Genomic DNA, 20,445 nt, shown 5'->3' on the forward strand with positions numbered 1-20,445 from the left:
CTGCTGTCTACCTGTGGCAGAGGTCACTGGCAATCCACCAGAATTCATGCTTTTTCTTCCGCGATATGGAATTGTGGCTGTAAAGTTGTCCACACAGCCAAGGACTACATTTCCCATTCCCCCTTGCAAATGGGTGTGGCCATATGATTGGTTCTAGCTAACGGAATGTGAGTATTCACCATGTGCATCATTGTCAGGGCAATGTATTAAATTTAAGAAGTGGGATTGCCTTCTTCATACTCTATTTTCCCCTGTTGTCTGCAGGCAGACAGAAATGATGCTGAGACTCTAAGGGATAGTAAAGTCACAAATGAAAATAGTCTCTGAATCACCCCATGAGAGAAAAGCCTCCCACCTGGTACCAGGAGGAACATTGGACTACTATGTGAACAAGAAATTCATTTCTATTACATTAAGTCACTGAAAAGGCTTATGTGTTACAGCAGCTAGTGTTATCCTAATACAGTAGCCTTAAGGGCCAGAGTCAGCTGTGGTCTGTTGGATCCTCAGAGGCCCCATGACTGCCCACTCCAGTTCTTCTTGTAATTGTTTCACTAATTACACACATGGAAATAAACAAATGGTTGGAATCTGGGCTAAAGACTCCTCTCATATCTGCCTGGTGAACTCCTACTCATCCTTCAAGGCCCATCTCCAATATCTCTTCCCCCATTTCTCCACCCAGGTGGAATCCTCAGCCTCATTGCCCTACCCCAGGATCCCTTAGTATAATGTCTCTCCCCACCCCAGGCCTGACCACAAGGTCTGTGACCTGCTCTGTTCCCTCCACCAGAAGAAAGCAGGGCCCAGAGTTGAGGCATCTCTGGAGCCTGGATGTGGTGGCATGTAGTAATGCCCAATTAGTGTTTATTGAATAAATAAACAACAAGGGGATAAGTAGAGGAGAGTCTGGACTTCTTTTCCCACCCGGGGTCAGGTTTTCAGAACAACGCACCGCCCTTTCATTACCATCAACTTCTTCATTTACAGCTGCGGAAACAGGTTCCTTCATCCATCAGTGGGCACTTCAAACTGAATAGGTTCAAGGCGGACATCGTGGCTACTTTAAACCCACTCCTACCCCAGGCTCTCCGTCTCCACACAGAGACTCAGCTGAGGAACCCAGGATGATTCTTAACACTCCCCAAGCAACATAATCAAGTTAGATTATGTTTGTGGATTATTTTCTCCAAACCAGGAATGCATCTAAGTGTTTTGCAAGTATCAGTTCATTTAATCCGTTCGAAAAGATACATGCACCCAATGTTCACAGTAGCACTATTTCCAATAGCCAAGACATGGAAGCAACTTAAATGTCCATCAACAGATGAATGGATAAAGAAGATGTGGTACATATATACAACGGAATATTACTCCACCGTAAAAAAGAATGAAATAATGCCATTTGCAGCAACATGGATGGACCTAGAGATTATCATACAAAGTGAAGTAAATCGGACAGAGAAAGACAAATACCATATGATATCCCTTTTATGTGGAATCTAAGAAAAGGATACAAATGAACTTATTTCCAAAACAGAAATGGACTCACAGGCTTAGAAAACAAATTTATGGCTACCAAAGGGGAAAGGTGGGGAGAGGGATAAATTAGGAGTTTCAGATTAACAGACACACACTACTATATATAAAATAATCAACAAGATCCTACTGTGTAGCACAGGGAACTCTACTCAATTCTTCGTAATAACCTATATGGGAAAAGAATCTGAGTCACTTTGCTGTACACCTGAAACTAGCACAACATTGTAAATCAACTGTACTCCAATATAAAATTTAAAAAATTTTTAATTCATTTTATCCTCCCCTTCAAGTCAATCAAGAGGTACTTCAGATTCACCATCTAAACTACCTCTCAATCCAAGTCCTTCTCACCATTTCCATTGTCAAATCCTAAGGCAGACACCACCATCTCTCCCCTTTGTGACTGTATTAGCCTCTTCTGTGGTCTCCCTAATTCATGTTTCACCCCTCCCAGCCCACCTCCACACAGCAAATCTGACCATGAAACATTGCCATGGTCACCCATCGACCTCAAAATAAAGTTCAACCTCACCGTGGCCTGCAAGATTTGGTCCCTGTGGAATTCTGCAAGAACTCTCTTTTTTCTCATGCTACCTCCCCTACCTCGGCTCCAACTTGGCAAAGATGTTTTCCCCACCCCAAATGCAACATATTTTATGTTTTCTTGCCTTATGTCTTGTTCCCTCTGCCTGAATGCCCCTTGTGATTTTTACATATAGATTTCAGCTCCTACCATCTAGAAGTGGAGTCTATTTCCTCATCTTCTGTGTCTGGGCTGGTCTCGTGACTGACTTTGGCCAACAGAAAGTAGTGGAACTCACATTGTGTGAGTTTTGAGCTTAGGCAACCAGACCGCATGGCAACCTCTGCTCTCTCTTTCTTGAAACACTGTTGCCAAATGAAAGAGCTCAGGTTAACCTACTGGAGGATGAGTGGCAAGGTGGAGCAGAGACCAGCAGTCTTTTGGAGGCTGCAAGGAGGCAGGAAAACACCTGGTCAGCTCCCTTTGGGGTCCGTAGCACCTCCATCTGTCCAGTCGGGGGACTCTAGTGGTCTCTCCCTTCCTTTCTCTTTTCCTTTATTTTTGTGATAATAGACTTTATTTTTGAGAGCAGTTTTAGCCTCACAGAAAAACTGAATGGAAGGTAGAGAGACTTCTCATACACCCTCTACCCCAATGCATGTGTAGCCTCCCCCATTACCCACATCCCTCACCAGAGAGGGTACATTTGTTACAACCGATGAACTTACATGGACGCATCATCACCCAGAATCCGAAGTCGACATTAGGGTTCACTCTCGGTGTTGTACGTTCTATGGATTTGGACAAATGAATAATGACATGTGTCCACCATTACAGTATCATACAGAATATTTTCACTGCCCTAAAAACCCTCTGTGCTCTATGCATTCATCCTTCCCTCACTTTAATCCCTGGCAACTCCTGATCTTTTTACTATCTCCATAGTTTTGCCTTTTCCAGAATGTCATAAAGTTGGAATCATACCGTACATAGCCTTGCACATTGGCTTCTTCCACTTAGTAATATACGTTTAAGGGTCCTCCATGTCTTTTCATGGCTTGACAGTTCATTTCTTTTAGCGCCAAATAACATTCCATTGTCTGAATGTACCAAAGTCTATCCATTCACCTACTGAAGGGCATCTTGTCGGCTCCCAAGTTTTGGCAATTATGAATAAAGTTGCTATAAACATCCGTGTTCTGTATGGGACATAAATTTTCAACTCCTTTGAGTAAACATATTTCCTTTTGAATTAAACATTATCATTACATTTCAAACCCACGTGCAATAGTCTCTAATCGCATGCCCTTCTTTCCCTCCCCACTGGTAACTCCTATCCAGAAATGGGTGTGCGTTGTTCCCATCGGTGTCCGCGTTCTTTTACTATGCATGCATGTGTCCACAAACAATATATGGCGTGGTTCTGTTCTGTTCCATGCCCCTTGCCTTTCTGCCCCGCCCTCTCCCTGCCTCTCTACAGCCTCATTTCCCAAAGTTGTCTCTGAATAGTAGCTAGGTGAATCAAAACTGCCTGCAGGGGCCAACCCCTGCCCTCCGGAGGCTCCAGCCATTCGTAGGAGGAACCATTTATTGAGAACTGAGCCTTTTCCAAATCTTACACTAAGAGTCTGACATGCACAGGTTTTGTTTGTTTGTTTGTTGGCCGCGTGGCACGCAGGATCTTAGTTCTTCGACCAGGGATTGAACCCACGTCCCCTGCAGTAGAAGTGGATTCTTCTTCTTTTTTTTTTTTTTGCGGTACGCGGGCCTCTCACTGTTGTAGCCTCTCCCGTTGCGGAGCACAGGCTCCAGACGCGCAGGCTCAGCGGCCATGGCTCACAGGCCTAGCCGCTCCACGGCATGTGTGATCCTCCCAGACTGGGGCACGAACCCGTGTCCCCTGCATTGGCAGGCGGACTCTCAACCACTGCGCCACCAGGGAAGCCCTGGATTCTTAACCATTGTACCGCCAGGGAAGTCCCCGACATGACAGTTTTGTTTAATCCTCCCAACAAAGTTGCTACTGTGATCTAATAACAGTTGCTACTGAGATCTAATAACTAATAATGTTATTAGTTGCAGGCTCTAATAACATCTGCCCTTCCAGTTATCCAAACCCAAAACACTGGAGTGGGCTTGACTATTTCTCTCTTACTCCACTGCCAATCCATTAGCAAAATCGTACTGGTTCCGTTGGTATATTTCTCTATTTCTCTCTTACTCCACTTTCAATCCATTCCAAAATCCTATCCGTATATATTCAAAATATACCCAGAATCCCACCCACTTCTGTCCACCTCTACTGGTCCAAGCCACCATCATCACTCCCCTGGATAACTGTGATGGCCTCCCCAGTGGACTCCTTGCTTCTTCCTCTTTTTTTAAAATTTTTTTTGGCCGCGCAGCATGCGGGATCTTAGTTCCCCAACCAGGGATCGAACCCGCGCCCCATGCAGTGGAAGCGGAGTCTTAACTACTGGACCACCAGAGAAGTCCAGGACTCCTTTCTTCTGCTCCTGGGCCCCTGTAATTTATTTTCAACCCAACAGCCAGAGTACTATTGTCAGAACCCTCCCAAGACAACCCACCCAGATACAAACCCAAGTCCACTCTGCAGCTCACAAGACCTGCACAACCTTTCCCTGTCACCTCCCTGCCCTCACCTCCTCCCTATCGTCACTATTCCTAGAACATGTCAGACACGATTCAGCCCCAGGACCTTTGCATGGACTATTCTCTTCTTCTTAGAATGTCCATCCCCCCATTAACCTGGTGCCTCCCTTCCTTGTCTCTTTTGGGCTTTTGATGAAATGTCACTTCTCAGGGAGAACTTCCCAACCACTCTATTTAAAATCGTAGGGAATTCCCTGGTGGTCCAGTGGTTAGGACTCAGCGCTTTCACTGCTGCGGGCCCAGGTTCAATCCCTGGTCCGGGAACTAAGATCTTGCAAGCCATGTGGCGCAGCCAAAAAAATAAAATAAAATAAAATTGTAACACACGTGTATTTCGCTTATTTATTTTGTTATTGTCTGTCTGTATCCCCCCACCCACCCCTCCCACACACACTAGGACATCAGCTCCACGAGGGCAGGATTCTCTGTGTAGCTGGTTCACTGCTGTAGCCTCAACACCTAGTACAATGCCTGGCACACAGTAGGTGCTCAAAAGAAGTTGGTGAAGGAATGAAACCCCATTTGACAGATGGGACAACTGAGGCTCAGAAAGGAGATATCCCCTTCCCAAGGATGCACAAGTAGAAATGGGGAGCCAGATACCAGCTCTCTGCGTCCAGAGGTCACACTCCTCACCCGACCTCTTCAAACCACGCCAGGCTGCCTCATGGTGCCACGTGGCAGGTGGCATTTGGGGAGGTTCAGCACATAACAGGAACCATATGTACCACTCTCCAGCCCAGCAGCCTTTGCAAGGTCATGGGCTGACTCCAGGTTCACCAGGGTCAACAGAACAGATGGCCCTGACTGGCCTAGGGAGGAAGTTCCCCATTGACCTCAGGAAGATAAGCTGAGACTTAAGACTGCTTCCCCCCAGTCATGTGACACCTCAAAGGGGGAAAGGGGGTATGACTCATCAGCCCCCTGGCTGGAGTAGGGCCAGCTAAAGCAAGGGGCTCCCTCCGACAGCAGGAATGACAGAGGTTAGACCACTAGAAGGTCTAGTGGTAGCCTGAAGTGTGGGTGAAGTTGGCAAAGGACAAATGTAGGAGGGGCATGGGAGACTATTTCCTCCCTGTTGGGAGAGGGGGCAACCCCCTCAGTTGGCTCAGAACCTCAGAGTTGGGCTGGCATCTTGCCCATATGCAAATCAGCACCCAGACACTTCCCCTTTGCCTGCAGTTCCCCCAACATCACAGCCCCTGTCCCAGACAAAGAAAGAGCTGGAAAGTTTGGCCAGTTCACCACCCTCTTTCAGGGAACCAGTGTGCAGGGACAGAGGCCCCTTTGGGTGGTGGAGATGGGGGGACAGGAGATGGGGGGCATGGAGCAGGAGAGGGAACCCAGAGCTGAGCCCATGAGTGCAGGAGCCAGCTTCCCCACACCCACCCCAGCCCCAGGGAGCCTACCGGAAACAGGAAATGCCTGTTACCAGGGTTTGCTCAGGGGAGTCGAGAAAGAGGGGCCCTCTGTGTTCAGCCCTTGCAGCCCCTTAATCTCGAGGTTGCAAAACTTCATTCTGCAGACCAGAGAGGGTGGGTGTGCTGTGCACCCTTTTCGAAGCCTGCAAACAGAGGTGCAGAGTATAAACGCCTCTTCCTGGCCTTCAAAACCCACCCTGCTCCCGCCGTCTCTCTCCTCTCCCCTCCCCTCCCACCCCAGCACACGCTCAACATCTCACTGCCAGTCCAGGGGGTCAGACGTACAGAGTTTGACTCTGAGCCCAGCCACTGCAAGCTGAGGGACCTTGGATGGGTCACTGTACCTCCTGGTGCCTCTGTTTCCTCATCATCACCATGGGAATAAAAATACTCACTGAATCTCCACTCTAGCCCCCGGCCTACTGTTCAGGGTCATACATTCATTCAGCAAGCATGTATCGAGTGCCTACTGAATACCAAGCCCTGGCACCTGTCGGCAGCCAGACAGAACCCTGTCCCCACAGAGCTTACAGTCTAGTGGCAAGACAGACGCTGAGCAGAGAGGCACATGAACCACTGGTTGATCACCACTGTGGTAAGGCTGCATGTGAAAAAGCACGGAGCCCTGTGGGATCTGGTTAAGGGGGAGATGAGTCTGGTAAAGCCAAAACTCAGAGACGAAGCAAAGAGAAGAAGCAGTCCAGGAAAGCCCTGCGCACAGCCAGTGGGGAAATGTCAAATGGTGCAACCACTCTGTAAAAGTGGTTTGGCAGTTAACAAGCTAGGTGTGCACCTCCTATATGACCTATTCCATCCCCAGGCATTTACCCGAGAGAAATGAAAGCAAGTGTTGATACAAATGTTCAGAGAAGTTTTACTTGCCAAAAAGTGGAGGCAACCCAAACGCGCATGGACGGGAGAACAGATAAGCAAACTTAGTAAGTCCATGCAACGGAATACTACACAGCCAATAAGGAATAAAGAACTAAGACACGCAACAGTTCAGTGAATGGCAAGAGAGTTATGCTGAGTGAAAGGACCAGCCTCAAAGAGTACGTATCTGTGCTCCCCTTGATATAAAACTCTAGAAGATGTGTAATAGGGAAGAACAAAGCTAACTACATATTGGATCTGTTTCTTTTACTCTAGCCCTTGTATAATTGCCTTTGCTACAAGTTAAGAAGTCTGTAGCCTGAAATATACAAGATAGCCCCATCTCAAGGCGCTGACCTTTAAAGGTATTACACTTTTCCATTCATATGGAGATAAAAGTTGTTCCGAGAATAATGTTAATCTTGTTGGAGGTTTATAGGAACATTGTGACCTAACCTACGTGGACAGCTGCAAAAACAAAGGATTCTGGCACCCAGAAGTTTGCAGCAACCAACCACACCCTCTCCCCTTTTAGTGTAAAAGAAGCCTCGGGCTTCCCTGGTGGCGCAGTGGTTGAGAGTCCGCCTGCCGATGCACGCGACGCGGGTTCGCGCCCCAGTCCGGGAAGATCCCACATGCCGCGGAGCGGCTGGGCCCGTGAGCCACGGCCGCTGAGCCTGCGCGACCGGAGCCTGTGCTCCGCAACGGGAGAGACCACAGCAGTGAGAGGCCCGCGTACCGCGAAAAAAAAAAAAAAAAGAAGAAGCTTAAATTCTAGCTCAGGGAAGATGGTTCTCTGGGACGCAAGTCCATCTTCTCAGTCTGCTGGTTTTCTGAATAAAGCCTCTATTCCTTGCCCAAACCACCCATCTCTCGATTTATTGGCCTGTCATGCAGCAATCGAGTTTGGACTCGGTAACAGATACAAACTAATCTATAGTGACCAAAAGCAGATCTGGGATTGCTTGGGAATGGCAGGTGGGGGTTAGGTAGGAGGGATTACAAAAGGGCAGGAGGAAACTTTTGAGGTGACAGCTATGTTCACTCTCTTGATTGTGGGGCTGGTTTCACAGGTCCAGTATGTCAACATTTATCAACTTGTGTATTTTAAATATGTCACTGATTGTATGTTCATATGGCTGTTTTTAAAAAGCCAGCAGGAGACCAGATTCCTGCTGTGTGTTTCCCTAAAACTAGGAGCTTTAGAGGAGCTTTTCAGGGATGAGAGGATGGGAAGCCACCATTGGTCAATAATGCAAAACACACTCCCCTGTCCCATTTTTTGTCCCTACCCTTGATAAAACAAAATAAGTGAGACACAAATATATGCTTTTTCTGTCCAAATAAATCTTACTTTAGAGTGTGAGGTGGGGAGAAAGTGTCCCAGGCGAAGAGAACAGCATACAAGGGGTATCTGCTCCTTTAGCCGCCCCTTCATTGATTTGGCAAATATTTGTTGAGCATCTATTATACTCCAGGTACTGGTTTAAGTGCTGGGAATACAGCTGTAAACAAAAGAGATTCACATCCCTGCCCGTGTGAGGCTGACATTCTGGCAGGATAGAAGGTGGTAAATATTAAGCGAGAAAAATAAGATAAGGGGATGGGGCATGCCAGGAAGGGGTGCGATTCTAAATGAGAGGGCCAGGGAAGGCTCATGGAGAGAGTGACATTTGAGTAAAGACTTGAAGGAGGGAATGATCTGGGTGGGTGTCTGGAGGCAAAGCATTCCAGGCAGAGGGAACAGCCAGTGCAAAGGCCCTGAGGCTGGACCCTGCCTGGTGCTTTGGAGGAAGAGGTTAGAGACCAGTGTGGCTGGAGCAGACTGAGAAAGGGGGAGTAGGAGGGAGTGAACCGAAAGTGGTATCAGATGCTGATTTACCAAAACCAGGGCCATGTGATCAAAATGGGGCAAGGGTTGTCATGGGAGCATCCCACCATCCTGCCACATCTCCCGGAGTCCCAGAGAGGGAAGCACAAATGATTGATGCCTTTGGAAGCTTTTTCTTCAACTCCCCCACTCAATCACAGATCAGACGGAAGGCAACAGCCCCACATTTCTTGGGATGCTCAGACGCTGCGCCCATCTTGGGGTCATTCTGGGTCCCCCAGGCAAACAAGCACAAGACAGCCACCCCAAGGTGTAGTTCTGGAAACCCCGTCCTTTGAGGAGTCATGAAGTCACTGTGGTGTTCTTTCTGGACCAGAGGGAACTTGGGGGAAGCTGAGGATGGACTCATGGGAGGCAGGTCTCTGATGGGCTGTCCGGAGGAAAGGCAATTAGCTGTGTGCTTGGGGCCTGTGACAGGACAGTCCTAAGAAAGGAGATCTGGGTTTGATCTAAGACTGAGCTAAACTCCAGGACAAGCAGAGCCGTTAAAGCTTAGGAGGACTCTGCCACAGGAAGTAAAACCATTGCTTATCATTGATTCTCAGGCAAATAGTAGGAACAGCAGCTTTCTTTAACTGAGATAATACACTGAGCTCAAAGAGGCAGTCACTTCCTCAAGGCCTGCTTGCTCTCAGATCCTACCTGCCCTTCCTTTGCTTTGCTCTGTATCGAAGGGAACTACATTTCCCAGGTTCCTTTGCACCCTGGCTTCTAGGTAGTTTCAGCCAATGGGAGGCCCAGGCTGGAGACCACAAGGTGGGAGGAAGAGAGAAGCCAGGGTATCTCTCCCTCTCTTATTCTGCCTCTCCAGCGGCAAATACACACCTTCGTGGTCTCAGCTCCCTGAAGACAGCTCTTGCCCAAAGTTCTAGCTCTTGTTAAATGGTTCTGGCCCCTGGCCCCTGGTCACACTACCTCCTTCTATTTTTTCTCCAGTCTAGTGGCTACTCTCTGGGTTACCTTAGTATCACCCGTCTCTTCTCAGCAATCCCATCGCCCATTAGCCCATTCCCTGAATTAAATCCTCTCTGTTTGAAAGACCTGAGATGACTTCTGCTTTCCTGGCTGAATCCTGACCAGGAGAACCAGAAATCTGAATCTGAGGCTATCTCCGTAACCACTTGAAAGGCTCGTATGCTCCCCCCAAAAGAGGCAGTATTCTTATAGTGCTTGTGGTCACAGGTTTGGGGGCCTGGCCACTTGCATTCAAATCCAAGCATAGCTACTTATTCACCTGAGCAACTTACTTAAACTTTCCACATTTCTGTTTCCTCATCTGTGAAATTATGACAATAACAGGTAAGCAATTGTGCTTTCCAAAGATGTTCACAAAAATATCACCCATCCAGTGTGCTCTTCTGCACTGTGACTTGTCACACCCCCCTCAAGAGGTGGAGTTTGATTCACCTCCCGTTGAATCTAGGCTGGTCTTAGCGACTTGCTTGTCACTGAGAATGCAGCCAAGTGCACCGTATGATTCCTAAGTAGGTTAGAAGAAACCCTCCAGCCTCTGCCTTGGTTCCTTGAGAAACACTTGCTCTCTCTCCACGCTCCTTCTCAAAACCCCAATCGCCATGTTGTGAGGAAGCCCAAGCCACATGGAGAGACCAGGTTTCCAGGCAACAGCCCCAGCTGAGCAGAGCTTCAAGTCATCCCAGCCCAGGCACTCCACAGGGGAGCGAAGAATGCTCCAGATGATTCCTGCCCCCAGACATTCAAGGTTTCTCATCACAGAGCTGACAAACCATCATCACCATGCCCCATCTGAATTCCGGACTCACTGAATCTGTGAGAAGGATAACATAGTTATTGACATACATCTTAGTTTGGGTTGGTTTGTTTCACAGTACCAGATAACTGAAGCACAGAGGTACTTTCTCCATGAGTTTGCTGTGAAAATCAAATGAGTGCATAAGTTGTAAGTAAGTAGAACAACACTTGCACATAGTAAGTGCTCAGTAAATGGGAACTGTTTCTGTTGTTATTCATTATACTTTCTGAACCTATTCCCATCCACTTCATTAAAACTGTTCCTTTCATCTTAAAAAAAAAGGGTGGATATATGTATATGTATAACAGATTCGCTTTGCTGTATACCCGAAACTAACACAACATTGAAATCAACTATACCCCAATAAAAATTAAAATAAATAAATAAATATATTTTTAAAAAAACTATTCTTTTCAAAGTACCAAGACCTGGATGTGGATACGCTTTGCTCTTTGGGTCCCTTGACACTATGCCCTTCTGGCCACTTGACACTACAGCCCTATAAGTTAGGGACTATCCTTACCCCCTTTTCAAAGAGGGGGAAACCAAGTCACGGAGAGGTTCAGCAACTCACCCAAGATCCCCAAGTCAGGATCGGCACCCGGACCCCCAGGCAACCGGAGTCCACGGCCCTCAAACAGGGTTTCTCAGTCTCAGCACCACTGATAATCGGGCAGCTGTCCTGGGCATAAGACAACACGTAGCAGCATCCCTGGTGTCTAATCACTTCCCTCTGCTCTCCCTTCTCTTGCTCACCTTCTGCCAGCAGATCCTTCATTCTCATCCTCCTGCCACAGGCTTTGCACAGCCTTTGTCCTCCCTGCCCCCATGCTTCCCAGAGCTGGTTCCTCATCCCTCAGCTCTCAGCTTTCCTTGACCATCCTCCAGAAGCCTGCCCCCTCTGTTCTCCTCCATCCTGACCCCTGGCTTATTCTGTCTGCAGCGTTTACTACTGTGTTTTATTGATTTGCCTGTTTACTGTCTGTAACGGGTTAAATGGCAGACCCCAAATAGATACATCCACATCTGATCCCTGGCACCTTGGTGAGTGTGATGTTATTTGAAGAAAAAAAAAAAAAGGACTTTGCAAGACAGCATTAAGGACGTCAAGGTGTGGAGATCTTTCTGGATTATGAGACAGACAGACACAGAGGAAACAGCCACGTGAAGATGGAGGCAGAAGTTGGAATAACGCAGCCACAAGCCAAGGAACGCCTGGAGCCAGCAGAAGCCAGAAGAAGCAAAGATCGGATTCTCTCCTATAGCCTGGAGATGGAGCAAGATGCTGCCGACACCTTGTTTTCAAACCTCTGCCCTCCAGAACAGTGAGACAATATAGCTGTTGTTTCAAGCCACTTAGTTTTTGAGACTTTGTTACAGCGGCCACAGGAAACAAAACACAGGCAGCCTTCTCTCCCACAAGGCCATGAACTCAGGAGAGCAAAGAGGAAATCTGTGGTGTTCTTTCCCATCACCCCAGCCATCTGCACAGCGCCTGTTGCCGATGATAAAATAAATGAATGCCTAACTTGAAGAAGCTCTCAATCTCACCTTCACCCCAGCCAGTAATTGTTCACTTCTCTTTGGATTCCACCCCATCCCCCCAACCCCGCCCACCCACCTCCCCACTCCCCTACCCATCCCCCACCTCCCTGGACACAGGAAACTCACTCCCTCCAAAACAGTGGTTCTCTCAGGGGCAATTCTGCCCCCCAGGGGACATTTGGCAATGCCTGGGGACATTTTGTGGTCACTACTGGGGTGGGGGGAGAGTGGGTGAAGGTCAGGGATGCTGCCCAACTTCCTACAATGCACAGGGCAGCCCCCAAGACAGAGAATGAAGCCCCAATTTCAGCACTGCTGATGCAGAGAAACTCTGGACTCAATTTATTGATAGTACTTGATGCCAATATAAACATCGATTGATCGATTGCCTCCTAACATCTCTTCCCCGTTCTTCTGGTAACAGTCCCTCAGTTTCCCAGGTGAAACAGCCCCTCCCCAGCCTAGCTCCTTTGGGTAGAGTCGACCCCGCCCCCAACTCCAGAAATAGGCATGTGACCTGGCCTAACCAATCAGACCATACATTCTCCCAGGCACAGCAATTGATTCAGAACTGAACATGTTACACACACCCCCAAACATTCATGTCCAATGAAAGAGAGATCTGGGGTTTAGAGGCCATTAAAGCGACCCTCCCATTTTCCATTGGACACACAATTGTGGGAATAAAAATTTGGTATATCTGGGCACTCTCTTTTGCCTCCATGAGGGGAAAGGATGACTGAAAATGGAGGGAAACACCACAAAGAAAGCAGAGTTAAGAGATAGAGTGCAACGGGGAGAGAGGAGAGGGTTCCTGAGATATCTCCTGAGCCCCTGGATCCAGCCGGACCTGAAGGCATTTCCTCCCAAGCTTGTCAGTTATATGAGGTAATATTATTTTTGACTAAGCCAGTTTCGGTTGGGTTTTCTGTCACAAGATCTAGGACTCTTGCTTGAAACTTCTGCAGACTAAGTTCAGAATTTCCTCAGACCTTAAACTTCTCCAACTGAACGTCCCTTATTTCTTCCATTATTCCCCAAGGGACCTGACTCTCATGTTCCTCTTAAAGCCCAGGTCTCAGAACACCATCCCTGAGATCAAAGGGGACAGTCCATCTCTACAATGTAGTGGGATCTTTAAAAGCCCAGCTATGCCCATCCAACACACCCTCTGGTCCTGCCCACTTCCTGGCACCATTAATGTTAGCAAGGGAGACAAACAGAACTTTGTCTTTCGGTCCCTCAAATAGTCCCCAAACTCCCACATGCAAACTGGCATGTCACCTCCTCCAGGAAGCCTACCCTGATTGTTTCTGGGGGTTCTCTTCTCTCTGCTCTCACAATACCCTGGGCTTCACTCACCCATCACTGAGTGTGTTAATCTGTGTTGTAACTGCCTATTTCCTCGTCTGTTTCCATGAGTTTCATGATGGTCTGCGTCTCATTCATTGTGGGATTCTCCAACAGAATGTCTCAGAAATGTCTCTGAGGTGGGTGGTAGTATCATCATTACTATTGTTGTTATTATCGCTGTTATCACCGTCTTCATTTGCCTCATTTTACAGATGAGAAAACAAAAGGTGAGAAGCCACATAACTCGGAACTAGTAAAGGCAGGATAATCTCAGCCAATCCATCCTCAATCATCGCTAACCAACTACCACTAACCAGTAGTAAGTAAGCACTCAACAAATACCTCCTAAATCAGGGAGGGATCAGCAAACTCTGTAAAGAGGTAAACAGTAATTTTTTAATTTTTTTGGCTTTGCAGAGAGAAAGCAGCCACAAACAATGTGTCAACAAGTAGGCAAGACCTTGTATCAATTAAACTTTGTTTACAAAAAGAGGCAGCCAGCCCATGGGTTATAGTGTGCTGACCCCTGTATTAAATGAATGAAAAAAGGAAGTGAATATTTGATCAACATTTATTGAGCACCTACTATATGCCAAGTGCTGTTCTAGGAACTGGGGACACAGTTGTGAACCAAACAGACGAAAAGCTTTGCCCTGACACTCCAGTGGGGGAAGCAGATAATAAGCAAATAAGTTAAAAACTATGGTAAGTCAGAGAGGGCTAAGTACTGTGGAGAAGGGCTTCCCTCGTGGCGCAGTGGTTAAGAATCCGCCTGCCGATGCAGGGGACACGGGTTCGAGCCCTGGTCCGGGAAGATCCCACATGCTGCGTAGCAACTAAACCCGTGCTCCATAACTACTGAGCCTGCGCTTTAGAGCCTTCGAGCCACAACTACTGAAGCCCACACGCTTAGAGCTCATGATCCACAACAAGAGAAGCCACCGCATCGAGAAGCCCGTGCAACCGCAACAAAGAGTAGCTCCCGCTCGCTGCAACCGGAGAAAGCCCATGCACAGCAACGAAGACCCAATGCAGCCAAAAACAAACAAACAAACAAATAAATAAATAAGTACTGTGGAGGAAAATAAAAGAAGGAAGAGAATGGTGGGGGGGGGGGCGTAGGCAGGGGCAGGGGGTGTGATTTTTACATATGGAAACCAGGGGAAATCTCTCTGATAAGAAACCTTCAGGAGATAAGAGAACAACCAGGGTGTATATCTGGGGGAAGAGGGATTGGTAGAGAAAGAACAGCACGTGCAAAGGCCCTGGAGCTGAATTGCACCTGGTGGGTTCTAGGAACAGTGAGGGCAGGCCCACATGGCTGGAGTCGAGTGAGGGAGGGGGAGAGAGGGAGGAGATGAGGGCTGAGAGGTGGGCAGAGGCCAAATGCATAGGTTCTTCTGGGTCATGATGAGAACTTTCACTTTTACTCCAAGGGGAGCCATGCGTGGGAGGGCTGGGAGCAAGGGGAGGGACAGGGGTTTCCAGCATCCGCTATGAGAGTCCTGAAGGGTGACATTTCCCAGTATTGGGCCCAGAGAGGAAGTCAGTGAACAGAACAGAATGGAATGGGAAAGAACGCACAGCGCAAATGCTGACACCCCCACCCAGGCTTCTGTCCCGGTCAGCCCCCGTGGACATGTTTAGATGCGATCTTCCACCCAACTCAACCCAACCCACCTGGCTGAGATTTGCTTGCCCCAAGCCCCACCCCAAGTCCCCAGCTGCATCCTTCCCCCATGGCTCTGGTCCAGGTCTTCCTCACTCCTCATCCCACAGAGGTTTCCTCTAAACTAGCCCCCTCCAGACCAGCAACTCTGAAGCCAGCTAGGCATCACCCTGAGGTCCTCTGGCACTGCCTTCTCTATATCCACCCAACCCATTTCCTCGTCCTCCCTGGCACCCAGCTAAGCTACATTCCCATTCCTGTCTTGCGGTTGGATGGGACCATGTGACCAGTGGAACAAGAATGGAGGTGATGGTGCCACTTCTGGGCCTGGCCCCATGAAAACCTCTCAGGGTTTCCCTCCTCATAACTCCCTCCTTGTCCTCTGGCTGAATAGACAACTCCAAGGGCTTCAGGGAGGATGGGGCCATGAGATGGAAAGAGCCCAAGTCCTGTAGAGACTTTGTAAAGAAGGGCTATCCTCTCAATCCCCCAGTTGACCCAAACTGGATTGTGATATAAGCTAGAAGTAAACTCTTTAAATTCACTGAAGCAATGCATTTCATTACAGCAGCTAACATTTTGCACCCGGACTTATACCACATCCTACAGGCAAGCTCAGATCCACTGAAATCAAATTAGCAAAAAAGAATGACTCCCATTAATTTAGCACTTGCTATAATTAATTGTACGTCAGTCACCATTATAAGAACTTAACTTACCTTATCGTGTTGAACCCTCACATAACCCTGAGATAAAGGTGCTGTCCACACACCCATTCTGTAGATAAGACAACCTGGGCAGAAATAGGTTAAGTAATTTTTTTTCTCCAAGATCACAAGGCTAGTAAGTACCTGACTTGAAATTCAAAGCAGCCCAATATATAAAGAGTTCCTAAAAATCAATAAGAAAAAAATGCCAGCAGTCCTAGAAGGAAAAAAATAATGGGCAAATGATATGAACAAATATTATTTTGCAGAGAGAAAATATAAATAGTTCTTAAACATAAGAACAGAGGCTCTACCTCACTCAGAATAAGAGCAATGTATATTGAGTCATAATGAGCTTCATTTATCACCCAAGTTGGCAAAACTCCAAAAGCTTAACAACTGTTGGCAAGGCAGTGGAGAAACCAGCATTCTCATTGCTAGAGGTAATGTAATTGGAACAATGCATATGGGAACAATCCCATACAGAGAACAATTTGGCAGGATCTACTGAAAACACAGACTCACCCGCTTTGAGCCAGCAAACCCTTCTGAGAATTTATCCCATGGATATACTTGCTCATGTATCTGGCTGCAATAATAACATTTATATGTAGCTAGATACTTTTCTAGGTTCTTGATAGTAACTCATTTATCCTTCAGAACAATGCTTCCAGATGGGTATTTATTATCTCCATTTTACAGATGAGGAAACGGAAGCACAGAGAGGTTAAGTAACATGCCCAAGGTCACACAGTAGAGGAGCCAAAAAACAGTTCATGGACAAGGTTATTCATCACAGTTAGTTTGTCAGAACAAAGCCTGGTGCAATCCAAGTGCCCATCAATAGGGCTGATGGTAAATTAAGTGATCCCCAAACCGTGTAATGGAATACAGTTTAGAGAAACTGTCCCTGGCCACATGCCTGCGGGGTGGCCAAAAAAGAAACAGAGTAGGGATCCTGGTACCAGGCTGCCTGGGTTTGAATTTCTGACTGTCACTTTCAAGCTGGGTGCCCTGAGGCAAGTGACTTAACTTCTCTGTGCCTCGGTTTTCCCATGTGCAATATGAGGATAATGATAATATCTACCTCGTAAATTGTTATGGAGATTAAACAAGTCAGTGTATAGAAAGTGTTTCGACCAGGGATCAGCAAACTTTTTCTACAAACATCTGGATAGTAAATACCTTCACCTCAACAGGCCAGACACTCTCTTCATCAATTACTCAACTGTAGAGTAATTGGAAATCAGCCATAGATAATACATAAACAAATGGACGTGGCTGTATGCCAATAAAACTTTATTTATAAAACACACTTGTGGTTCAGATTTGGCCCTCCCATTGTAGTTTGCCAGCCCCCAGTTTAGATGAATGCCTGGCACACAGTTAGCCCAGTATAAGTGGTTTGTTGAGTAAATGGACAATCTAGAATATCATGCAGTCATTTTTTAAAGAAGAATGAGAACAATCTCTATGTATTGATTTGGAAAGATTCTGAAGATGATGATTAAAGTGAGAAAAGCAGGGTATAAAGCAGTGGGTGGTATGTGCCAACTTTTGTAGTAAGAGACGAGGGTAGTTAATAAAAACCTGCATTCCTATTTGCATAAGGAAATTCTAGAAGGCTATATAGTCAACTTAAAGAAAAAAGGAGTCACTTATGGAGGAAGGTAGCACCTGGGTATCTGAAGAAGATGGCTAGAGGTTACATTTTTTTCCCTGTGCACCTTTTTATGTGTTTTGATCTTTGAATGATACACATCTATTATTTAACCAAAGAGTCAAATATTTTAAAGATTCTACCAGGCTGTCTGTCCCCCAGCACAGGGTGTCCCAACCTCAGCACTGTAGACATTGGGGCCGGATAATTCTCTGTTGTGTGCGACATTGTCGGACGTTGAGCAGGATCCCCAGGCTCTATCCACTAGATGCCAGTATCAGCTCCCAGACGTGACAACCCCAACTGTCCCAGGACATAGCCAAGGATCCCCTGGGGGCGAAACCACCCCAGTTGAGAACCACTGCCCTAACCCAAACTCCTCCAGGCTGCGCTATGCTGCCAACCTTCCCTATATCCCTCATTTTCCCTAAAAAGACTTTTTATAGAGGGTTTATCAGGTGTCAACACAGTGCTGAGAAGTATTGAAATACTACAACAGTCTTCCCCCCAAAAGGTGCCATTTTTAGCCACAGTTCACAGATGGGGAAACTGAGGCTCAGGGAGGCGAAGCCAGCAAGTGATGCTGTCAGGACTGGCTCCCAGGTCTGTCTCCTCCAAGCCACCACCATCAACCCCCACCCGAGCCCACACCTCCTATTCTAACTCTCCTACCCTCTCCCTTCCCTGCCTCTGCCAACAGCACCAGCATTTACAGGCTGGGGACCGAAGCACAGAGAGGTTAAGTAACATGCCCAAGGTCACACAGTGGGGGAACTGAAAAAAGATTCATCATCTTGGCTCCAGTGACCCCTCCCATCCTGAGTCTAATCAGCTCCCCCGTCCTGGTGGATCCTTCCCACAATGACTGTCACATTTGTCTCTTCCTCTCCACTTCCTCAGCTTTAAAGTTTCATCTCTGCCACCCGGAATTTGGGCTCCCAGAGAGAGTCAGAGTGTCTGGTCATCACTGTGGCCGCCTATGATGGTGTCATCGTCTTTCTGGGTCTCAGATCTCAGCTTGGAGACTCGCTTCAATCTGACCTCGCCCATGAATCATGCCCACCAGCCAGCCCACTCACTGCCCTGCAGCACAACTACGTGGGAACCGACCTGCTCCCACCTCAGAGCCTTTGCACTGGCAGTGCCTCCTGCCAGGAGTGTTGTTTCCTCAGACTCACATGACTCGTTCCCTCACTTTGCCCAGGTCTTTGCTCAAATGTTGCCTCCTCAGTGAGGCCTCCCAGACCTCCTACGCAAAAGTGCAACCCCACATTCCCAAGCCCCCTTCTCCAGGCCATGTACCACCTCTGACAATGTATGTGTTTCCTTATTTGCCCACTGTCAGTGCCTCCCACTAGAATGTGGGCTCTTCGACAACAAGGGTTTGTGTGTGTCTTTTTCCCACTGTCTCAGCACCAAGAAGAGGCCCAGCGTACATGATAATTGTTGATGAATGAACGAATGAATGAATTAATTAATTAATTAATATGCTCTTCCCACTCTCTACCCAGGGAACAGTGGAGCGAAAGCCGAGGAACTCTGAGGAGGAAATGAGAGAAACTAGGAAGCATCCTAATTCCCCCACATCTTTATGCCATTGTGTGTCCCCCACCCCATTCCACCCCCATCAGGAGCCCTCCCTTTTCTCTCTCTGCCCTTCCATATCCCACTGGTAGTTCATGGCCCGGGCTTAAATCTGTGGATGGACAGGGACTTGAAAACTTAGAGAGGCTGTTCTTGTGATACCTCCCTCCGACTTAATGTGACCACCTTTTAGCTTCCTGCTCATGGCCCCACTGTGAATGGGGCACAGGGCTGAGCTTCAAAGGGAGACGAAATGCACAGGGCAGGATGGCACAGAGCTCCCAGATGGGGAGGATCAAGGAACACCCCTGCCCAGTGCAGGGCCTGACACAGCTAGGCACTGGAACCCAGAGCAATTAGAAAACTCCTACTCACCCTTCAAAACCCAGCACAAATGTCCCCTCTTGCATCAAGCCCAACTCTCCCAGGCAATGTCTTGCCTTTGCTCCAGGGCCCCCAGCCCAGAGATTTCTTCCTCTGCCCTGGTCCTGACAACACAGGGCTGGGGGATGTCTGTCTCTCCCAGTCTGGGAGCACCTTGAGGGCCAGACCCAGGCCTGGGTCCTCGGTGTTGCCCAGCACAGAAAATCAGGACACATTAGTCCCTGCAGCTGCCCTCCTAGAGAATAATGCCACAACCCCTTGCCTTTTATCAGAAAACCAGCTACAGGGAAGATGCAGGGAAGGATAGAAGTTCATCCTTAAGTCTAACCACTTTCCCATTAGCTGCTCTTGAAGCCTCACTGGATCTCGACTGCTCGCAAGTCTGGGGCCTGACTGGTCTGACAGCTACTTCCTTCTGTGTGGAAGCCAGGAGGCAAGGAAATGGAGGTAAATTTGGAATGGCCTGTGGCCAGAGCAGGTGGCTGGGGGTGGCAGGGGAATCTCTAGGGTTCCCCCGCCGCCATTCTTTCAGGAAGCCTGCCTGGGCTAGGGGAGGGTGGGCCTCTTCCACGTGTGGCCCTATCCTCAGGAAACACCCCCAGGGACCCCCATAGGCCCACTCCCTGATCACTGACTGCCCCTCCCCCCATCCGCACAGGGCATCTCAGGCCAGAGAGGAGGCAATGCCCCAGCCTGCCCACCATCTGTCCCCAGAGAGGTCCCCCTCTAGCCCACAGCGCGTCCAGACAAGCCTTTCCTCCCAGGGTAGGGCCTGAGGGCTGGATAGCAAGTGTCAGGCCCGCAGGGCAGGCAGGGCACCCCCAACCACCAGCCATCACTTTCCACCCA

At 48.0% G+C, this 20,445-nt stretch overlaps 1 protein-coding gene across 1 annotated transcript in view; it reads right to left on the reverse strand.

Annotated features, from left to right (window-relative positions):
• VAV1 (vav guanine nucleotide exchange factor 1) overlaps positions 1 to 20,445 on the reverse strand; it is a 51,133-nt gene that overhangs the window by 29,624 nt on the left and 1,064 nt on the right. The gene's annotated exons all lie outside the window — the stretch shown is intronic.

Source organism: Lagenorhynchus albirostris, chromosome 3 (assembly GCF_949774975.1).
Source record: "Lagenorhynchus albirostris chromosome 3, mLagAlb1.1, whole genome shotgun sequence".
Taxonomy (NCBI): Eukaryota; Metazoa; Chordata; class Mammalia; order Artiodactyla; family Delphinidae; genus Lagenorhynchus; species Lagenorhynchus albirostris.